The 19,931-nt window shown below is 43.1% G+C and overlaps 1 long non-coding RNA gene across 1 annotated transcript; it reads right to left on the bottom strand.

Annotated features, from left to right (window-relative positions):
* Positions 1 to 292: 292 nt before the first annotated feature.
* LOC308594004 lies at positions 293 to 19,929 on the bottom strand. Its single transcript, XR_014011211.1, has 4 exons — positions 19,764 to 19,929; positions 18,649 to 18,804; positions 8,479 to 8,622; positions 293 to 457 (listed from the first exon to the last, which is right to left on the bottom strand). It is a non-coding gene; the product is annotated as an uncharacterized lncRNA (long non-coding RNA).
* Between the last annotated feature and the right edge of the window lie 2 nt (positions 19,930 to 19,931).

The following is a 19,931-nucleotide window of genomic DNA, read 5'->3' as shown; positions in this document are numbered from 1 at the left end:
ACATGACCCAGAAGCTGTACGCTGGCTCCCTCAGCCAGTAAAGCGAGATGAGCCCCACAACCCCAGAGTCGGTCATGACTGGACTTAATGGTCAGGGGTCCCTTTACCTTTACCTTACCATAAACACCAGCTATGGTCAGGGATTATTGTAGTTCATCATCATTAGGGGGTCACACTCCTGTCTTACAGACCCTACTGGAAGAAAATGTTGTGTCTGTTCTATTTAATATTTTCAAAAATCAGCAGTTAGGAAAACCTTTGGGGTCATATTTTAAGAACAGCTTTTATGGAATTGTATTTTATGAACAGCTTTTATGAACCATTTCCTTGAGTCATCTGAAGCAAAATGTTCTGCAGCCAACCTCTCACTACCCAATGGTGCTGTGATGTCATCATGTCCACTGAATGATCTTTGACCCATATGACTAATCCAGGAAGAGAGAAGAAACAAGCTGACCTGAAAGAGAGAGAAAAATAAATTGTGCAAAATTCACACAATCTTAGTTATAGGGGACAGTGTGCTACCCCAATGAAATTGCTAGTTTCTACCCAGCGTTTAAACTGAAGAATACTTAGCACAGTTTTGATATGCAAATTATGTAGATACTTCTACTCTTAAATGGGTCATACTTCACTTGGATCAAGACAAAATACACTCTGATTTCTATAATTGGCATTATCTTCAGTTCGGGACCAAGCTATAAGGGTTTACCATTACAGTGGTACCTCGGGTTACAGATGATTCAGGTTACGGATGCTTTAGGTTACAGACTCCGCTAACCCAGAAATATTACCTCGGGTTAAGAACTTTGCTTCAGGATGAGAATAGAAATCGTGCGGCAGCGGCAGCAGGAGGCCCCATTAGCTAAAGCAGAACCTCAGGTTAAGAACAGTTTCAGGTTAAGAACGGACCTCCAGAACGAATTAAATTCTTAACCCAAGGTACTACTGTATAGTAAACTGGGTGTTATTAATACCCTTAAATAGCTCATGCGAATCTTGATAAAATGCTAACTCAAAGTTCAGAACTAAGGTTATTTCATATATAACAGAAAATATCAGTGCTTGCGGATAAGACTAATGATTCAGAATCTATGCATCTAATGGAAGACATCCAAACCAGATTACTAACTCCTATATGCCTAGTTTTATGGTTATATGACTGAACCACTTCAGCCTGCACTTGGTGACTCAGATTCAAATATGTCATCTCCCACCTGCAGTCTCAAATGGAGCAAGCCAAATGCTAGTTTAACAATGAGAACTAATCCATGGGGACAAGGATGAAGTGATCGTGACTTGAAAAAGCAAGGACTTTTAAAAGAATAAATTTGAATATAACTTAACTACACTACACTTTCATACGTCATTAGGCTAATACTCTGCTTAAATATGGTTATCCATCATTTCCTGATTAAAGCTTTTGTGCTCAGTAACATATGCTTATTTGAAGTCAATACGTCCCCCCATTATTTATGCCATCGATTTTTTGAAAAATATATATAGAGAGAGATATTCATTTGAGAAATTACTGTGCTTGCTGCAATCCTAATCCCAAATGGTGAGACTCCAATTACGTATAATAGTTCAGGATAGCTGCTTGGTTAAACCTACCTGCCTTGTTGATGCCACCCCTAAGTCACATATGAGTTTCCTGGATCATTTTCTTTTACTTTTCTATATGGTCTGTCTTTCCAGGCAGCTATCACAAAGTTCCTCCCACCACCAATACTTGGCCCCTTTGAAACAGAACATAATACACCCTTTTTATTTATTCCTTTTTAACCATCAAAATTGCTGCTCGGTAGCTTTGATTTGCCCCATACCCAGGATAAAGACTCTACACATGGCTATGGTAAAAGGACATATTTATGAAAATACAACAAAGACAACATGCGCCAAGCCAAACAAAATCTTGTGCCTCCTTCATCCAAGCTATTGTGAAGGGAGGCAAAACCATTTTCTCATAGGTGTTGGACCTGACAGGTGCCAGCCCCAGCCCCACCCCAACCTGGTACTCAGTGATCATCAGCTGGCACCTGACAGGCTCCGAGATCATCACACCAAGCATCCCCTTCCTCAGCAATAGGGGTTGGTTAGTAGAGTAAGGTCTACCCAACACACCTCAGACTGCTGACCATTAGCTAAACTTCTTACCTGCCCACACTAAATGCCAATAAACCAACCAGCCACATTAAGCACTATACAGAAAGTCCACCGCAAGGCAATCAAAACACAGGCCTTTGCTTCTGAGCCAACACTCAAAACACTGCTGGCACGAGATCTCATACTGATTGATACCATCTCCCTGCAAATTCCTAACAAGAATCCCAGCATTTAAATGTAGAGCTCAGCTTCATCTCAGAACACAATTGCCATGGGTACCACACTGTTCTGTAACCAATCTTTGAGCAGATAGGAACATAATAGGTAGAGGTAAAGGATCCCTGGACAGTTAAGTCCAGTTGAAATTGACTATGGGGTGCGGTGCTCATCTCTGCTTTCAGGCCAAGGGATCCAGTGTTTGTCTGCAGACGGCTTTTATGGGTCATGTGGCCAGCATGATGAAACCACTTCCGGTGCAACGGGACACAGTGAGGAGTGCCAGAGTGCATGGAAACACCGTTTACCTTTCTGCCACAGTGGTACCTATTTATCTACTTGCGTTGGTATGCTTTCGAACTGGTAGGTTGGCAGGAGCTGGGACAGAGCAACGGGAGCTCACCCCGTCGCAGGGATTTGAACCGCTGACCTTCTGATCAACAAGTCCAAGAGACTCAGTGGTTTAGACCACAGCGCTACCCTATAGGAACATAATAACCACTGGAAGATAGGACCAAATCACTGACATGAATGTGGGTCTCACTTCCCCCAGTGCAGGCTGCCTACCTTCCAAGGAAATTTCAGTGACTGCTCTGTACCACAGACTATATTGAAATGGTTTGGATAAGGAGTACTATCTCATAGGGCCTGGTGTTGAGTCTCCATGATAAAATGATTTGGAGGAGCCTTGTTCTACATTATGCTGTTTATTGTGATTAGATCACAGGGAGCATGGTGTAGAGCGTTTTCCATTATAGTAGCCAGTGTCATCCTGGTATCTGATAAGCACTTCTTCATACATTCGACAGGTGCTACACAGCAGCACTTTCCATGAAGAAAATTCATAACATGTTAAGCAGACTTGCAAAGTGTGTGGTGATTCTGAGCTGGCAGTCCTACCGCTCAAGCAGAACATCCATTCAGCTCCTGGTTGCAACAGGAGTTGGCTAGGTCTTCATGAGATGGATGTGAATAAAGCCGTGTTTATGATGTCTTGGCTATGTTCTGCTTCCTTGGCAGCAGCGGCAGCAGCTAGGAAGTTTCAAAAGAAGCAACTGAATAGATTTTTTAAAGGCTGTTTGATTAGCTTTGATTGACTTTCATCGTGCATTCTCTCTATTCTTCTCCTGATCAACTGACTATTAAATCTAAAGAGACAAGCGGCAAAAACATATCAGATCCTAGATCCATTATATTTGTTGAGGTCATTAGAGAGATGAGCATATTAAGCAGACCAATAACTCTTAGGTCCATCCATTTCCATTCAGCTATTTTAATTTGCCAGCGTATCTTAGCATGGGAGGCTGCGGGTTTTGGATTCCTGCACTGATTCCCATTTAGATGTAAGATAATATCTAAAGTCACTATGGAGAGTCAATGCATTCTACAGTGCAGGGATGGGCAACATCCAACGTATGAGCTGAATTAAGTCCACCAGGCTGCTCCAAATGGCAGCATTTTTACTCATGGGACCCTGAATTTTGAACATATTATGGCAGGTGTTTTCACTGGCTGCCAGTGTGTTTTCAGGCCCAATGCAAAGTGTTGTCTGTAACCTATAAAACATTATAGGATTTGGACCCCAGTATGCGGGTGGCACTGTGGGTTAAACCACAGAGCCTAGGACTTGCCCGATCAGAAGGTCAGCGGTTCAAATCCCCGCGACGGGGTGAGCTCCCGTTGCTCAGTCCCAGCTCCTGCCAACCTAGCAGTTCAAAAGCACGTCAAAGTGCAAGTAGATAAATAGGTACCACTCTGGTGGGAAGGTACACGGCGTTTCCGTGTGCTGCTCTGGTTCACCAGAAGTGACTTAGTCATGTTGGCAACATGACCCGGAAGCTGTACGGCGGTTCCCTCGGACAATAAAGCGAGATGAGCACCGCAACCCCAGAATGGGTCACAACTGGACCTAATGGTCAGAGGTCCCTTTACCTTACCTGAATGAAAATCAATTGTTTATTATTATTATTATTATTATTATTATTATTATTATTATTATTATTATTATGCTTAATTTCCACCATTTGTATTTTATGACCCCAGGGCAGGTTACACTATAAATATATTAAACAATCCATAAAATACATAATTCATTGTAAGTATTACTTGACTACCCAGGCCTTAAGATCATCTACAGAGCCCTTCTCACAGTGCCTCCTCTGTCACAAATGTGAAATTTGTCAACAAGAAAAAGGGGTGGCTCCCTGCCTGTGCAATACTCTCCCCCAGGGAAATTTACTAGGTATCTTCTGTACAATCCTTTCAGCGTTATGCAGAGACAGTCCCCACCCCCCATACAAGTGTGTGTGTGTGTATTAGTAATTTCCAGTTTTCACAGGGGGAAGGATTTTAGGGTTTACAGCTAACATCTCCCTCTCAATGACAGTTTTATCATGGTTGCTATTGTTGTTTCTAGTACAGGGAAGCATTCCCTCCCCCAATCTATTGTTTTGTGTAATGGATGGGTGGGTCATTGATGTTTTTATATGAGATGTAATTGTATTTGTGTATTTTAAATCATATTTCTTATTTGTATGTCGCCTAGAGGCTTCTGTGTAGGCGATGCACAAATCGAATAAATCATCATTATCCTGCTAAGAACAACTGTGCTTGCAGTTCTCCAGTTTCATGGAGAAGCAGCTCTCAGATAAGGCAGAAGTGTACAAAAGGCACTTCACACAAGTAGCCCTAGAAGATAGATAGATAGATGATAGATAGATAGATAGATAGATAGATAGATAGATAGATAGATAGATAGATAGATGATAGATAGATAGATAGATGATAGACAGATGATAGATGATAGATGATAGATAGATAGATAGATAGATAGATAGATAGATAGATAGATAGATAGTATATGATACTTTATTCACGATATATGAAAAACAAGTGAATTGCACACTCCTTAGAATTATTCCATCTAGAATGTTCTTAAAACTGTCAGATATGCTCACAACATTCATTTGAAATCCCGTGTTATAAAGAAAGGCGGAAGTGGAAACATTTAACCAAGCAGTTCCAAATCTATTGCGTGGGTGGGTGCGCGCAAAAGCCACAGCCAATACGGCTTGTATATTGCCCTCTGCTTCTCCTCCCTAAATTAGTCACACAGGGGCTCTCACCCAGTCAAGGGTCATAATCTGTTCAGCCTATCAGATGACATCGATTTGGCCAAGTGACAGTAAAGGAGGATCCAAAGAAACAGGCAAACCCATTGAAACAAAAAGCCAATTTTCAGAATTGACAGAAGTGTTTGCTAAAGAATAGTTTCAGCTACGCTAAATAATATGAATGAATGAACGAGCCCCCAGTCTCTCTAGAAGCCCTTTAAAAATTCCACAGTGCTCTACTAGGTTAAATGCTAAGCATGTTAGAGAGATATGTTTGTTGGAGGGGTTGGAAAAAACGGTTCTTCCACACATCTCTTCCCAAACTCAGGGCAAGCAAAGATCATGCCTCCATGAGTGAAAGATTGTGGTTCACTGGCTCCATTTGTCATCCTACTTTATCCCAGTCTTAAATTAATCCATTAGGCTTCAGCATATCCCAAGATAGGACAAGTGCTGGATGAGCCACAGCTTGAAGAGCATCTGAGAACGATATCTCAATAGAACAGCATTACCTTGTGACGCATTTAAAGTGGTTGTCTAGGCAGCTGGGCTGCCCATGTAGCAATGTTATATCCAGCATTGCAAAAATATTTATAACATGTTGAGTCATTAAGGGCTAGGCTGCACGAATTAATTTATATGATCTGTTATAGCATTATGTAACTGTTTGACAATGGACCTACGCCTTCCTCCTCGAAATTGCTGAGCATCACTGTCACTGATTATTTGACCAATGGTGCACATGTACTTAACTGGGTGAGAATGGGTATAAAGTGGTACCTTGGGTTAAGAACTTAATTCGTTCCGGAGGTCTGTTCTTAACCTGAAACTGTTCTTGGGAGCCAGTGTGGTGTAGTGGTTAAGAGCGATAGACTCGTAATCTGGGGAACCGGGTTCGCGTCTCCGCTCCTCCACATGCAGCTGCTGGGTGACCTTGGGCCAGTCACACTTCTCTGAAGTCTCTCAGCCCCACTCACTTCACAGAGTGTTTGTTGTGGGAGAGGAAGGGAAAGGAGAATGTTAGCTGCTTTGAGACTCCCTAGGGTAGTGATAAAGTGGGATATCAAATCCAAACTCTTCTTCTTCTTCTTCTTCTTTTTAAAAAAATAATATTTATTACTTTTCCAACAATTTAAACACTACAAAAAAGAAGGGAAAAAACGAAAAAGAAAAAAACAATACAATACAATACCAGAACACTACATAACACTTAACACATTAAATTAACAAAACAAAGCAAAAAACACATCAAACAACATCAAATCAACATTAAACAATTTCAATATCTTATCTTTCATTCACTTATTTCAACGACCTCCTCACACCTCCCTTTTTGTATTCCAATTCTGCTAATTGTTTCAGCAATTCCTTTCCATCTTCCTCTGTTTTCTATCCTATAATTATCTTAACGCATTCTAACCTTATTTTTTCCTTTAATACTCTATTAATTTTATCCCTAGTTCCTTATAACATTTCTACTAAAGCCATATAACTTCATTCCAACATTTTTCTAACATTCCTTAATTTTACAATATTTCTGTAAATAGTCTTTAAACTTTTTCCAGTCTTCTTCCACCGACTCTTCTCCCTGGTCTCGGATTCTGCCAGTCATTTCCGCCAGTTCCATATATTCCATCAACTTCATTTGCCATTCTTCCCAGGTGGGTAAATCCTGTGTCTTCCAATACTTCGCGATAAGTATTCTTGCTGCTGTTGTTGCATACATAAAAAAAGTTCTATCCTTCTTTGGCACCATTTGGCTGACCATGCCCAGGAGAAAGGCCTCTGGTTTCTTCAGAAAAGTATAATTAAATATCTTTTTCATTTCGTTATAAATCATCTCCCAGAATGTCTTAATCCTTGGGCATGTCCACCAAAGGTGAAAGAATGTACCTTCAGTCTCATTGCATTTCCAAGATTTGTTATCAGGCAAATGGTAAATTTTTGCAAGCTTGACTGGTGTCATGTACCACCTATAAATCATTTTCATTAAATTTTCTCTTAGGGCATTACATGCCGTGAATTTCATACCTGTGGCCCATAACTGTCCCCAGTCGGCCATCATTATGTTATGTACAACATCTTGTGCCCATTTAATCATAACTGATTTCACCATTTCATCCTGAGTGTTCCATTTCAACAGCAAGTTATACATTCTTGACAAATTCTTAATTTTTGGATCTAACAACTCTGTTTCCAATTTTCTTCTTCTTCTTCTTCTTAACCTGAAGCACCACTTTAGCTAATGGGGCCTCCTGCTCCCGCTGCCACTGCACCGCCAGAGCACGATTTCTGTTCTTATCCTGAAGCAAAGTTCTTAATCCAAGGTACTATTTCTGGGCTAGCGGAGTCTGTAACCTGAAGCGTCCGTAACCTGCAGCATCTGTAACCCAAGGTACCACTGTATCTTGCCTTTGGGTTTCAGTATATGGAGAACACAAACTCACTGGTCATCATTTTGGATGGGAATGTTAGGGACGACTTTGGGAGCAAGCGCCTGGAGTAGTAAAGTTAGGGTTTCAATTTCTGAAATATAAACCCGAGCTATTATTGGCAGTGTTATTAGTCTGACAACCTGAAGAAGGAGAATCTGGTCAGCTATTACATTTTTAATTCTAGGTATTTTAAGCAGCCATTGAGGGATTTAAAAAAGGGGGGGGGAGTTGGCTTTTATGGCAGAACAATTATTTTCAGGAATATGCCTGAATGTCAGCTAATAACACTGCCGGTAAAAACTCAGGTCTAGACAGTGCTCTGTCAAGCACTTGCAGTTTACTCTTCCATCTGCAGAAACCCAAGAGCCAAAGTTAATTCTGTACACGTTGCTTTCCTAAACACTGGGAGATCATCTCGGCACGCCATTTTGCCTGTGGGAACCAGGCAATGGATTCTTGCCACTGAGCAAATTGTCACAACCGCATTATCTCCTGATAACACAAGGCAGCACAGCTTATGTCATTCAGATGGGCACCCGGAATATTCTATGTAAAGGCTTAAATTGAATAATTCCCCTCCAAGGTACAGCATTTCATCATGTTATTACCTTTGCTATTCACTCTTATCATGGAAGCATTTCCCTGCAGCTCTTCTTAAGATGCACCCATTCTAGGATAGCTTGAATGCGCACAAGTGATGCAGTTTCCATTTAGTGTGTTCATTCATCCACCACAATTACTTCTAAGCAGTCCTAAGAATTATTCAACAAAAAATTGTGTTATTGAAAGTGAGAGAGAGAGGCAGAGAACGATTGGTCTGCTGGGAAGCTGTTAATGGAACACCCTTTCTCAGCTACATCATTAGCTCGATTGGGAATGAATACCCATTTTCCAGGCAAAGTTCTCTCTTTTGTTTGAGAAAGAAAAGTGATTTACAACACAATTCTCTGCATGTCTACTCAGAAAGAAGTCAGATTGAATGCACTAGGTCTTGCTTCTGTGTAAATATGTTTAGCATTGCACTGTTAATTATTTAAAACCACTTTGGCTGTCGGTTCTGCATTTTAACATTCCTACTTAAAGTTGGGAAATTTCACCAAACACATTCTGTTTATCTTAAGGCTGGTGTTCGTGTTAAAGCCACTTCTGAGCTGGAGAGGAGGTGGGGTTGTGGGCTTCACGCCCTCCCCACGTGCGCGGGGGCTGGCTTATAGCCCCTGCGAGACTGGGGGAATCCTCAGACGTGTCATCTCCTTTGCCAGCCAATCAGCTGGCCTGGGAGGCGTGGCCCACACTATTTAGGGCTGGCGCAGCCGAGGATTTCCCTCTTTCTTCACTCCAGCTGCCCCGGTTTCCTACCCTCCCACCCTTTAGGCTTGGCTCTCTGACATTGCTATGGACTTCGGTTGGTCACCATTAAGGGGCCTGGTAGGAATTTTTTCCACTTGGCAAATTGGCACCAGCCATTTGGTTTTTCGCCTACCTCGTAGCAAATCGTCACAACTTCCTCAGCATTGGCAGTTAGGCATTGGTGAGGGTATTGTTATGCAGATGAGAGGGGGGGAGAAAGCGCCATCACCTTCCCCCATATCGAAGGGGAGTCCGGTAAAGGATTCCGGGGGGCGTCGCCCTGTCTGAAGCCCATGGAGGTGTGGGCCTAAGGCACGTCCCCAAGCGGAGACCCCGGGGGAGCTGTTAGTTGATGTGCTTCAGCAGGACTCCCCCTACTGGCGGTTAACCCTTGCCAGTCTTCAAGCAATCAGGCTGAAGCCGGTTAGTCGATAGGACCAATGCCTAAGCCAATACCGCTCAATTCCTGTAATCAATAAAGTTGTGGCCTATTTTCGCCCATTAACCTAAAATATTGGTGTCTTGTGTCTTTATTTCCGATGGGGAGGTGGGAACTTGCCATACACTTGTGCAAATATAATGTTGCTCTGGTAGAATGTTGGGGGGGCTTTCGTTGCCTGCTAGAGAATCTCTAATGTGGACAATTTGAGAGGAAAAGCTTTTGTAATGTATCGTTTCCCTTTTTATTCTTCTTTTGTTATTGCTTACTTTTCATATTATCCCAGAAGAGAAGAGCTGAATACACCTCAAAATGTACATGGCTTCATGTTATTATTATTATTATTTTGTAATCTATAGGGATGCATGAATCTGTCAAAGCTGGTTTCTCTCAGTTTCTCATTTTTCCATCCTCAACTTTAGTTTGCTGTATTCCATAACAGTTTGTGGTTCATATATATAACAACTTTCTTCCTGAAAATCTGCCAGCATTTTAGTGTGCATTTCCAATACACACATTTGATTTGTACAGGTAATTCTGCATAATATGCAAATATTTTCCTTTAATGTAGTGCATTTTCTATGTTGTTGTCCCATAATATATGCATTTTAGAACACATTACTTAATTAGAGACATAAAATTAAGAGAGATAGCTGTGTTTAAGTCTGCATGGTCAGATTTCTGGAGGTATGAATTTCTCTTCCATCTCTTTAAATTCCTAAAAAATTGCCTTTGCCTTTAAATATTAGCCACACTAGTCATGGTAGAGAACAAAGAAAGGCATAGATAATAGGCTTGTTGGTGCATACCTCTAGTTGAGGTAAAGGGACGTGGGTGGCGCTGTGGTTCAAACCACTAAGCCTCTGGGGCTTGCCGATTGGAAGGTTGGCAGTTTGAATCCTCGTGACAGGGTGAGATCTCTTTGCTCTGTCCCAGCTCCTGCCAACCTAGCAGTTCAAAAGCATGCCAGTGCAAGTAGATAAATAGGTACCACTCCAGCAGGAAGGTAAACGGTTTTTTCCTGTGCTCTGGCTTTAGTCACGTTGTTCTGTTGCACCAGAAGTGGTTATGTCATGCCAGCCACATGACCCAGAAAGCTGTCTGTGGTCAAACGCGGGTTCCCTCAGCCTGAAAAGCAAGATGAGCTCCACGACCCCATAGTCATATTTGACTGGACTTAACCATCCAGGGGTCTTTTAACTTTTTACCTCTAGCCGACGAAGGAGCCGTATGCGGAAACTGATGCGATTTCAGTTCCATCTGTAAATAGGAAAGTGTTATAACTTTCCTGTTCTTTTGACATCCTAATGCTAGTTTATGATTTTGTTTGCATGCTTTTGGGGGGGCAGGGTGGGAAACCATAAATAAATAAAGAAGCAAGCAAACTAAAGTCACATATCATTCACCTTGTGTGTACTAAAGGTAAAGATAAAGGGACCCCTGACCATTAGGTCCAGTCGTGGCCGACTCTGGGGTTGCGGCGCTCATCTAACTTTATTGGCCGAGGGAGTCGGCGTACAGCTTCCAGGTCATGTGGCCAGCATGACTAAGCTGCTTCTGGCTAACCAGAGCAGCGCACTGAAACACCATTTACCTTCCCACCAGAACGGTACCTATTTATTTACTTGCACTTTGACGTGCTTTCGAACTGCTAGGTTGGCAGGAGCAGGGACTGAGCAACGGGAGCTCACCCCGTCGTGGGGATTTGAACCGCCGACTTTCTGATCAGCAAGTCCTAGGCTCTGTGTGTACTATGCAACTTAAAATGTGTATCCCTTAGCCATTTTGCATTTACTAACTAGACGGCTCTGGAAAAGCCTGATTTGATCAGCCTAATGAATAAGTAAACCCTATTTGGAAAGAATGGCAGATAAAGATGATGGATTTTTCAGAGCTAGCCGACCTAACCGGAAGAGTCCCCAACCAGAAGGAGAAGGAATATCAGGAAAGAATGGAATAAATTTAATGATTTAGTTAAATTTGTTGAGTTAAATTAACCAGAAATAGCTTGCAGATACTTAATAGGCTTAGGATTTTATTTATGTTAAGTGATGAATTAATATGTTTAATTATATAAGGTGAAGATTTAAGGATGTTAATGTTTAAGTTAAATTTCATAAAAATTGGGATTTGGAAAACCGTTAAAAGAACATGCCATGAAATTCATTTTTTTTTTTATAATTTTTTTTATTGGTTTTACAAAGTTTTAAACAACAAACAAACACTTAAAAGAACAAACATACATGTATAGTTTCATCACCTATTTTCATAAACCTCTTTTCTCGGACTTCCCCATACCCCCCCTTTCTGCATCCCAGTGTCCATAATTTTATAGCAACTCCCTATTGTTACTCTCCGCCTCTGTCATCATAGTCCTCTCTATATTCTGACCTTGTATCACTGTATCCCTTTGTTTCTGAAAACCAGAACACTTTAACATTCATTAAGTTTATAGTAGTCCTTAAGATAGCTTTTAAATTTTCTCCATTCTTCTTCCACCGTCTCTATTCGTTGATCGCGGATTCTGCCTGTCATCTCGGCCAATGTCATATAGTCCATCACTTTCATCTGCCATTCTTCCAGAGTGGGTAGATCTTGTGTCTTCCAATACTTCGCGATAAGTATTCTTGCTGCTGTTGTAGCGTACATAAAGAAAGTTCTATCCCTCTTTGACACCAATTGGCCGACAATGCCCAGGAGAAAGGCCTCTGGTTTTTTAGGAAAGGTACATTTAAGTACCTTTTTCATTTCATTATAGATCATTTCCCAGAAAGCCTTAATCTTCGGGCATGTCCACCAAAGGTGGTAGAAGGTACCTTCAGTCTCTTTACATTTCCAACATTTGTTATCGGGCAAATGATAAATTTTTGCCAGCTTGACTGGGGTCATGTACCACCTGTATACCATTTTCATAATATTTTCCTTTAAGGCATTACATGCCGTAAATTTGATACCGGTGTTCCATAACCATTCCCAGTCAGCTGACATAATGTTATGACCAACATCCTGTGCCCACTTAATCATAGCTGATTTGACTGTTTCATCCTGTGTATTCCATTTCAGCAACAAGTTATACATTCTAGATAAATTCTTAGTACTGGGTTCTAACAATTCAGTTTCTAGTTTTGATTTTTCCATCTGGAAGCCAATTTTCCTATCCTGTTTGAAAAATTCCATTATTTGATGATATTGAAACCAATTTTGTACCTTATGTTTCAATTTCTCATGACTTTGTAATTTGAACTTATCTCCATCCTGTTCCAAAATTTCCCAATACTTCGGCCATCCGACCTCCATATTGAGTTTCTTCACTGCCTTGGCCTCCACTGGTGACACCCATCTAGGGGTTTTGTTTTCCAACAGATCTTTATATCTTATCCAAACATTAAACAATGCTTTTCTAACAATATGATTTTTAAAGGCACTATTGATTTTGTCATACCATAGATATGCATGCCAACCAAAAGCATTGTTGAAGCCTTCCAGATCCATGCCATGAAATTCAACCAAGGGGAAGTGAGGAAGTCACTTAACAAAGTTAATAACTGTAATTTTCAATAAGGCTATGATTTATGTTTGTTATGTTTGTTTGCCTTGTGTGTTTGTGTGTTTGTTTGTTTATAATATTGTGAAAACCAATAAAAAAAAATGGGGGGGGGAGTAAACCCTATTTGAAAAATCAGTCTTCTGCAGCTCACCTTTTAGCAAGACTTCTGATGGTATCCTGCCAGCCACTGCTGACATTCTCTTTAAACATTTCTTTCATCAGGTTCCATAGCAGTCGCAACTTATCCCATGTCAAGGGCAGTAAATGCATCATTTTAAATAAGTCTGAAACCTCTGCTAAATAACCATATCAGCATGAAGCTGATGAAACGGTGGGGTTTCCTCCCCGTCTTCCAAGATGTAATGTGCCTAGATCAGTGTTTCCCAACCGGTGTTCCGCGGCACACTAGTGTGCCGCGAGACGTTGCCTGGTGTGCCGTGGGCCGTGGGAGGGAGGCGGGCGAGTCGGGCTAATCCTCCGACGAGCTCCACCTCCAGACCCATTGCTCAAATCCTTTAACCCAGGAAGGCAGGAGGGCGGGGGGGGGGGGGGAGAAAGAGAAAAAAGAAAGGGTGGAAAAAAAGAAGGGGAAGAGAAAATATTTTTTTAAAAAAAGGAAAGAGAGGGAAAAAGCGAGGGATGGAGGAAGGGGAAGGGGGAAGAAGATGGGGGTCTTTGTGTATAAACAGAAGGGGAGGACAATGAAGAGGGGCGGGGCTTGGCAGGCAGCAGATAACTGGGGAGGGGGGCGCGGCTGGCGGCGGCTCAAGGCAGGAAGGGAGGAGCTGCCTCGCGGAGAGTCTTGGGCTGCAGAGATTTCCCGTTCAGGAGCGCGGGAGGCCACGCCGTGGATGGGAATCTCCTCCTCCTCTTCCTCCTCCTCCTCCAGGAGAGAGGGTGGTCCGCCCCACCGAGTCGGGCCTGCTCAAGCGTGGGAGCCTATAGTTAGAGCTCAGCTCCTTTTCTTGCCTTCCCCGCCCCCCCACGGAGCCTATTTTCCTCGCCCCCCCAACCCCCGCATGTAGAATAGAAGCCCTCCAGCCTCCACGGTGCACAAACTCTCCCCTCTACAATGAAGCGCTTTGTTGCATATCTTTGGTGAGGTTTTTAGGCAGTCTTGGTGCACCTTAAATCAGCGCTAATTGCGCCTGGATGCAGTATTTACTTTCGAGTAGGCCCCCTTCTCCCCCCCCCCCCGGTAGCACCTGACGTTGCTATTCGTATCATCAGGTTTGTTTGTTGATAATTTAATTGTTTTAAAAGCATCATGCTAAAGAGCTCTCTCCCACCCCCAGACCCTTGGGCAAAACAGAAACACACACATACACAAACACAAACACAGAGATTGAGCCCTGCAGGTTTTATGAAATGAATGGATTCTGAATGCCTGTTTCAGTGGCTTGTCCGCCTTAGGCTGCTGGGCCAGACACCTGTTACACGGTGCAGTCCGTAAGCTGTGAGCGCTGCTACCTGCCGCCGAGACCACGTAACGACAGTCTTGAAAGACCTACATTGGCTCCCAGTACCTTTCCGAGCACAATTCAAAGTGTCGGTGCTGACCTTTAAAGCCCTAAGCGGTTTCGGTCCAGTATACCTGAAGTAGCGTCTCCACCACCATCGTTCAGCCCAGACACTGAGATCCAGTGCCAAGGGCCTTCTGGCAATTCCCTCACTGTGAAAAGTGAGGTTACAGGGAACCAGGCAGAGGGCCTTCTCGGTAGTGGCGCCTGCCCTGTGGAATGCCCTCCCATCAGACATCAAAGAGATAAGATGATGTGTCAAGATGAAGCTCTCCATGCCACAAGGTGACAACAGAGTTCATCAAGCTGCAAATGGATTCAGTCTCTTCCTTTCCGAAGTATCTTTAGCGTTGAACACTGTAGGAAACATAGGGCTGCCATACGTCTGGATTTTCCCAGACATTACTGGGATTTCAAAGGTGTAATTGATGTCTGGGGGGAATTTCCAAAATGCGGTGCTTTGTCCTGGATCTTAGGCAAGTCAATCAAAAAATCATGTTTCGATTTCTTCGGGTTTTCCGGGGGGGGGGGGAATTGGGGGCTTCCTTACAAACTTCTGGGGTGTTCTGATCTTTCCTTTTTGAAACATGGCAACCCTAGGAAATGTATTTTGCAAATCTGTCTTTTGCAGTTCTCATGTCCTAAAATGTGATGGGTGGGTAGTCATGACTATAGTGAGAGGGTCACTTCCCCTCCAGCCTGAGAACTGATTTATTCTTCTTTCTTAGTGAGAAGTTGTTGCGATGGTGGTAAGCTGAAAATGCCTAGTCTGGCCACTTTAACAGCAGCAGCACATACCATGGCCCTGATCCAGGCACCGTAATGTGCAGCAAGGCATTCATAGCAGAGGGGCCATCTTGAGCAGAAGATGGGGGGGGCAATGACACATGCATGATGGGATGCTGGGAGGAGCCAAGGGGTGGAGCCAAAGGCAGCAGCAGCATGGCTACAATGGCTGCTGGCTCCTCCTCTCTGGAGGTTAGCCGCCGCCTCTTCTTCCTACCACCACCACCAGCAGCCTGGAGCTGCTTCCCCCTTCCTTTCCCTCGGGATGAAGAGGAGCCAACAGCTACTGAAGCCACACCACATGCAGCTCCACACACAGCCTTGACTGCCCCCTGATTGTTCTCAATATTGGGGGGTGGTCATCCAAATATTTTATTGGGGCATGGGCCCTTACAGTTGGCGTCTATGAATCATAGCCCAGGACAACTTTTTGAGAAGAAGGAGGCACAGTCAGACTCTCCTCCATTGGTGGCGAGGTGGTGAGCTCTCCTCCATTGAAGGCAAGAAGCTGGGTGGTTGTCAGTCAGGAATGCTATAGCTCAACACTCTTTGACCTGGTATCTTTCATATGTTTTGGACTACAACTCCCATCAGCCCTAGCCAGCATGGCCTATGGGTTCCTCTTCTTTGGCAATCACTCGTGGCCAAGTGAGGTTATCTTCCATGAACACGGTTTTAACAGTGAGTCCGTAAGTGACTGTGGAGGCCAATTCTGGATCCACACGTCCTTCCACAGTGGGGACAGAGGTTTCCGGGCGGGGGTTGATCACGGTGAGTGTTTGCCAAACGTGTCTTTCTCTTAGCACATTTCTCCCTTTTGTCCTGTGTTCAAGTGTCTTCAAAGCCCGTGACACCTTTGGTAAAGGCTGTTCTCCAATTGGAGCGCTTGCAGGCCAGTGTTTCCCAGTTGTTGGTGTTTATACTACATTTCTTTAGATTTGCCTTGAGAGAGTCTTTAAACTTCTTTTGTTGACCATCAGCATTACACTTTCCATTTTTAAGTTTGGAATAGAATAGTTGCCTTGGAAGATGATAATCAGGCATCCACACCACATGACCAGTCCAACGAAGTTCATGTTGAAGAATCATTACATCCCTATGGGTAGGGATGACTGAAATTGTAGTCTAAACCATCTGTAGGGCATGAGGTTGAGGAAGGCTTACATTGCAGATCCTACACTGGGCTGGGTGGCTTCCAAGGCCTCCTCCATGATTCTATGGCTCGAGTCATGTTTAATTTCAGCCTTGCAGTTGGAGGTGTGAATTGACTCAGTTGAAAAGTTTGGGGTGGTGTCAGGTGCTGTGACTGTTCCAACTGTGACAGACCAGCCATACTATGACATTTTTTGATATTAGAATCAATATATGATGACCATGCATGTGTGAACCAGCAATAGTTGAAGAAACATTCCTATTATTTACATGTTGCTCATTATGTGTATAGCAAATGTGTGTAGCAAAAACTGAATTCAGGTGCAACTTTCTCAATTGCTTTTTCCCCACCAAAGAGCTTTGCAACACCGAAGAATAGTATCTGCCAAATGGTGCCTTGTTTTTCTTTTAACTTTCCCAGCATGACCCTCAGGGATGAAAAATAAATACATTTCAAACAAGAAGTCCCATGAAAATCCTAAGAATTACAAGCCGCGGTTATGAAAATTATTGTGTATTTTTCAATAAACCCCAAGTATGTAAAGGGCATATTTCAAATACCACAGCTAAAGTACATAAAGCTATACAGGTTAGACCTTCAGCTGCTGTAATTCATCATAGCTTTATTGACTTCTGTGGCCAAGCGGCTGAATATATCTTTTGTAACAGTATATAACTTGCTTCTTAAAACTTCTTCAGTCCCATTTGCTTCCTATTGAATTAGTTATATGCTTTGGTTTCGGAAATGCACGTTGCAGCTAAGGTGAACTATTGAGGCCATTTCACGAGGCTGCATAGCTCTCTGCAAATACAATAACCAAACACAGAGAGCATTTTAAAAGCTCGCTTTTGCTGGGGCAGATCATTAGTGCCTCCCTTCCAGAAGTATGGATGAAAGAGAGTCTTCTCAAAACTGGGCAAGGGCTGAGTGCTTTGCATGCAGAAGGTTCCTAGCATATCCCGGCAGGGCTGAAAATGTTCATTGTCCGAAACCTTGGAGAGACACTGCTAATTGGTGTCACAGAGCATGCCAATCAGTAATCACACAGTCCACAGTTAGAGTTAACTCTTTATTAGGAAAAACACAAACTCATAGACTTTCAGGGACTCAGCTCCCCTCACCCCTTGGCAGTACATAAACAGAACAAAGTGAAAGGAGTCTCTTACCAGTTAGAGATTGTAATGATCACAGCGAGAGAACAAAGAAACCATTCCTAGGAATGAAGGTGCTCCCAATTAAGGATTTCATCCACTTCCTCCCTTGTCACCCACGTCACTTCCGCATCTTGCAACCTGATCTCACAACCACTGTGCTTTCTGTGCTGCCACCTTATCTGCTCTCCTTGACCTTGGCTGAGCAGATGGACACTTTCCAGCAAAAGTGAGTCTGCTAACTCTCTCTCTCCCAGTTCTTCTTCTCCTAGCTGTTTACCACCCACTTCTTCCCAACTTCTGTCTTCTGAACTATGTCCCTCTGCAAACCACTGTTCCAAATCTATACTGTCCCACTGCTCCTGGGAAGATTCAGGATCCTGCTCAGGAGCGGGGGGGGGAGTCTCCCACCATTCAACTGCAGTGCAGCCCTCCTCAGCACGGTCCCTGACACCTAATGAGAACAGCAGCTCATTTCTGGTGGGTCTTCCTCCATGAAATCAGTTGCTTGGCCCTCATTCTCTTTGACCTCTCTACTGCCTTTGATACACTTGATCTCCCTCTCTTCCCCTTCCTCCCACCCACCCTCTCTCCAACTTACATCCAAAATCTCTATTATTCTGTGTATGGTGCTATTACAATTTGTTAGAAAAGAATATGTAAGGAAAACAATAAAAATTCACTTGGAAACAAAATCTCTATTATTCTGTCCTTAGATGCTTCTTTTCCTACCCCTCTAATTAGGAGCCTTTCTGTGAAGCTGGACCAAGCAGAAGTTAAGGGTGGGGTGGGGTGGAGCTGTCTTCCTGACACTGGTGTCACTGCAGCTTACCTGGATGGGGGTGGGGCAGGGTAGCAGCGTGTTTGGGGCTGTATGGATGCACAACTCGTAGGAACACCAGGTTGGCGCCATGGATTTCTTTCTATGTCCTGGATTCTTCAGTACCCAACATCCATCATGCATGCAAAGTTTATTCTTGATATCTAGCTGTTTATAAAAGGGGAAGGTAACCTTATTTTTCTTTTCAAAAATTGTTTCATCCTCACCAGTCTTTCTTTGGACAGAAATCTAATAAAGTTTGTTTCAGAGAGAGAGAGAATGACTTTGTGGCTACTTTGACAGGTCGAGGTGCAGCTTAGCTTGTCAAATGCAGATGTACCTAGACACACCGTGTCAACTTTTGAGCTGGTTTTAATGTATGTCCAGAAATTATGACATCTGAGTTATCAAAAGGAGACAGTTTCAGAATTACCTGGTCTATTACTCAGTTGTACTTGAAACAGCAGCAGGGGGGAAATTAGCTATGCATCATCCACCTCTGTGATTTGCTTTCTCAGAACCAACATCTCCTCTTTGAAGTTTATTTTAAAAGAGCTTTAGGGTGACAACAGTTGGCAAATGGCTGTCTGATCTCATCATACCCAAAGTTAGGCGTAAGAGGATTGCAAATTCAGCTTTTACTGACATTGTGGACAACATTATTATTATTGGGAAGATCATTTTTGTCATTGAGAAAGTCATGGAAACATAAAGAGCACATTTGCAATAGTGAAGTGACACTTTCCATTTACACATCAGCCAACAAAAAACGCTGTTTTACAGGCAGGAGAGGAGATTCTAAGTCTTAAGAAGCCTTATTCAGCAAGCACTTTGATAATAATTATGTCACAGCAGAGACCAATTTGACTGAGCTGGGCCCTCTGTCAGAGACCTGCTGCATACCCAATTGAGAATGTGGACCAACAGCCATTGTGGGAGGGCATGTTGTTCAGTTTCTCTCTTTTTCAGGTGGGCAGAATCCGTACAGCCATGCAAGTATGTAAGGTGCATTCGTGTGAAGACATAATGTCAAGGCCTTTCCCTTCCAGGCAGGGCGCATCAGCGAAAGGTCACAACACCCAGTCTCTGCTTTTTAGGTAGGAAAATCAGCATTAGGTTACAATCACCAGTTTCTTTCCTTCGGACAAAATACGCCAGCACAAGATTGCAGAAGTCAGGCTCTCTTCTTCTGGAAAGCAGCATCAACAGAAGGTCACAGTGACCTTGGAAGTCACAATGGCCGGTTTCTCTTCTAGCAGCAGGCGACATCAGAATTGAATCACAATGGGCAGTTT

Source organism: Podarcis bocagei (assembly GCF_964188305.1).
Source record: "Podarcis bocagei genome assembly, chromosome: 8".
In the NCBI taxonomy this organism is placed as follows: Eukaryota; Metazoa; Chordata; class Lepidosauria; order Squamata; family Lacertidae; genus Podarcis; species Podarcis bocagei.
This window is presented reverse-complemented; position numbering and strand designations above follow the sequence as displayed.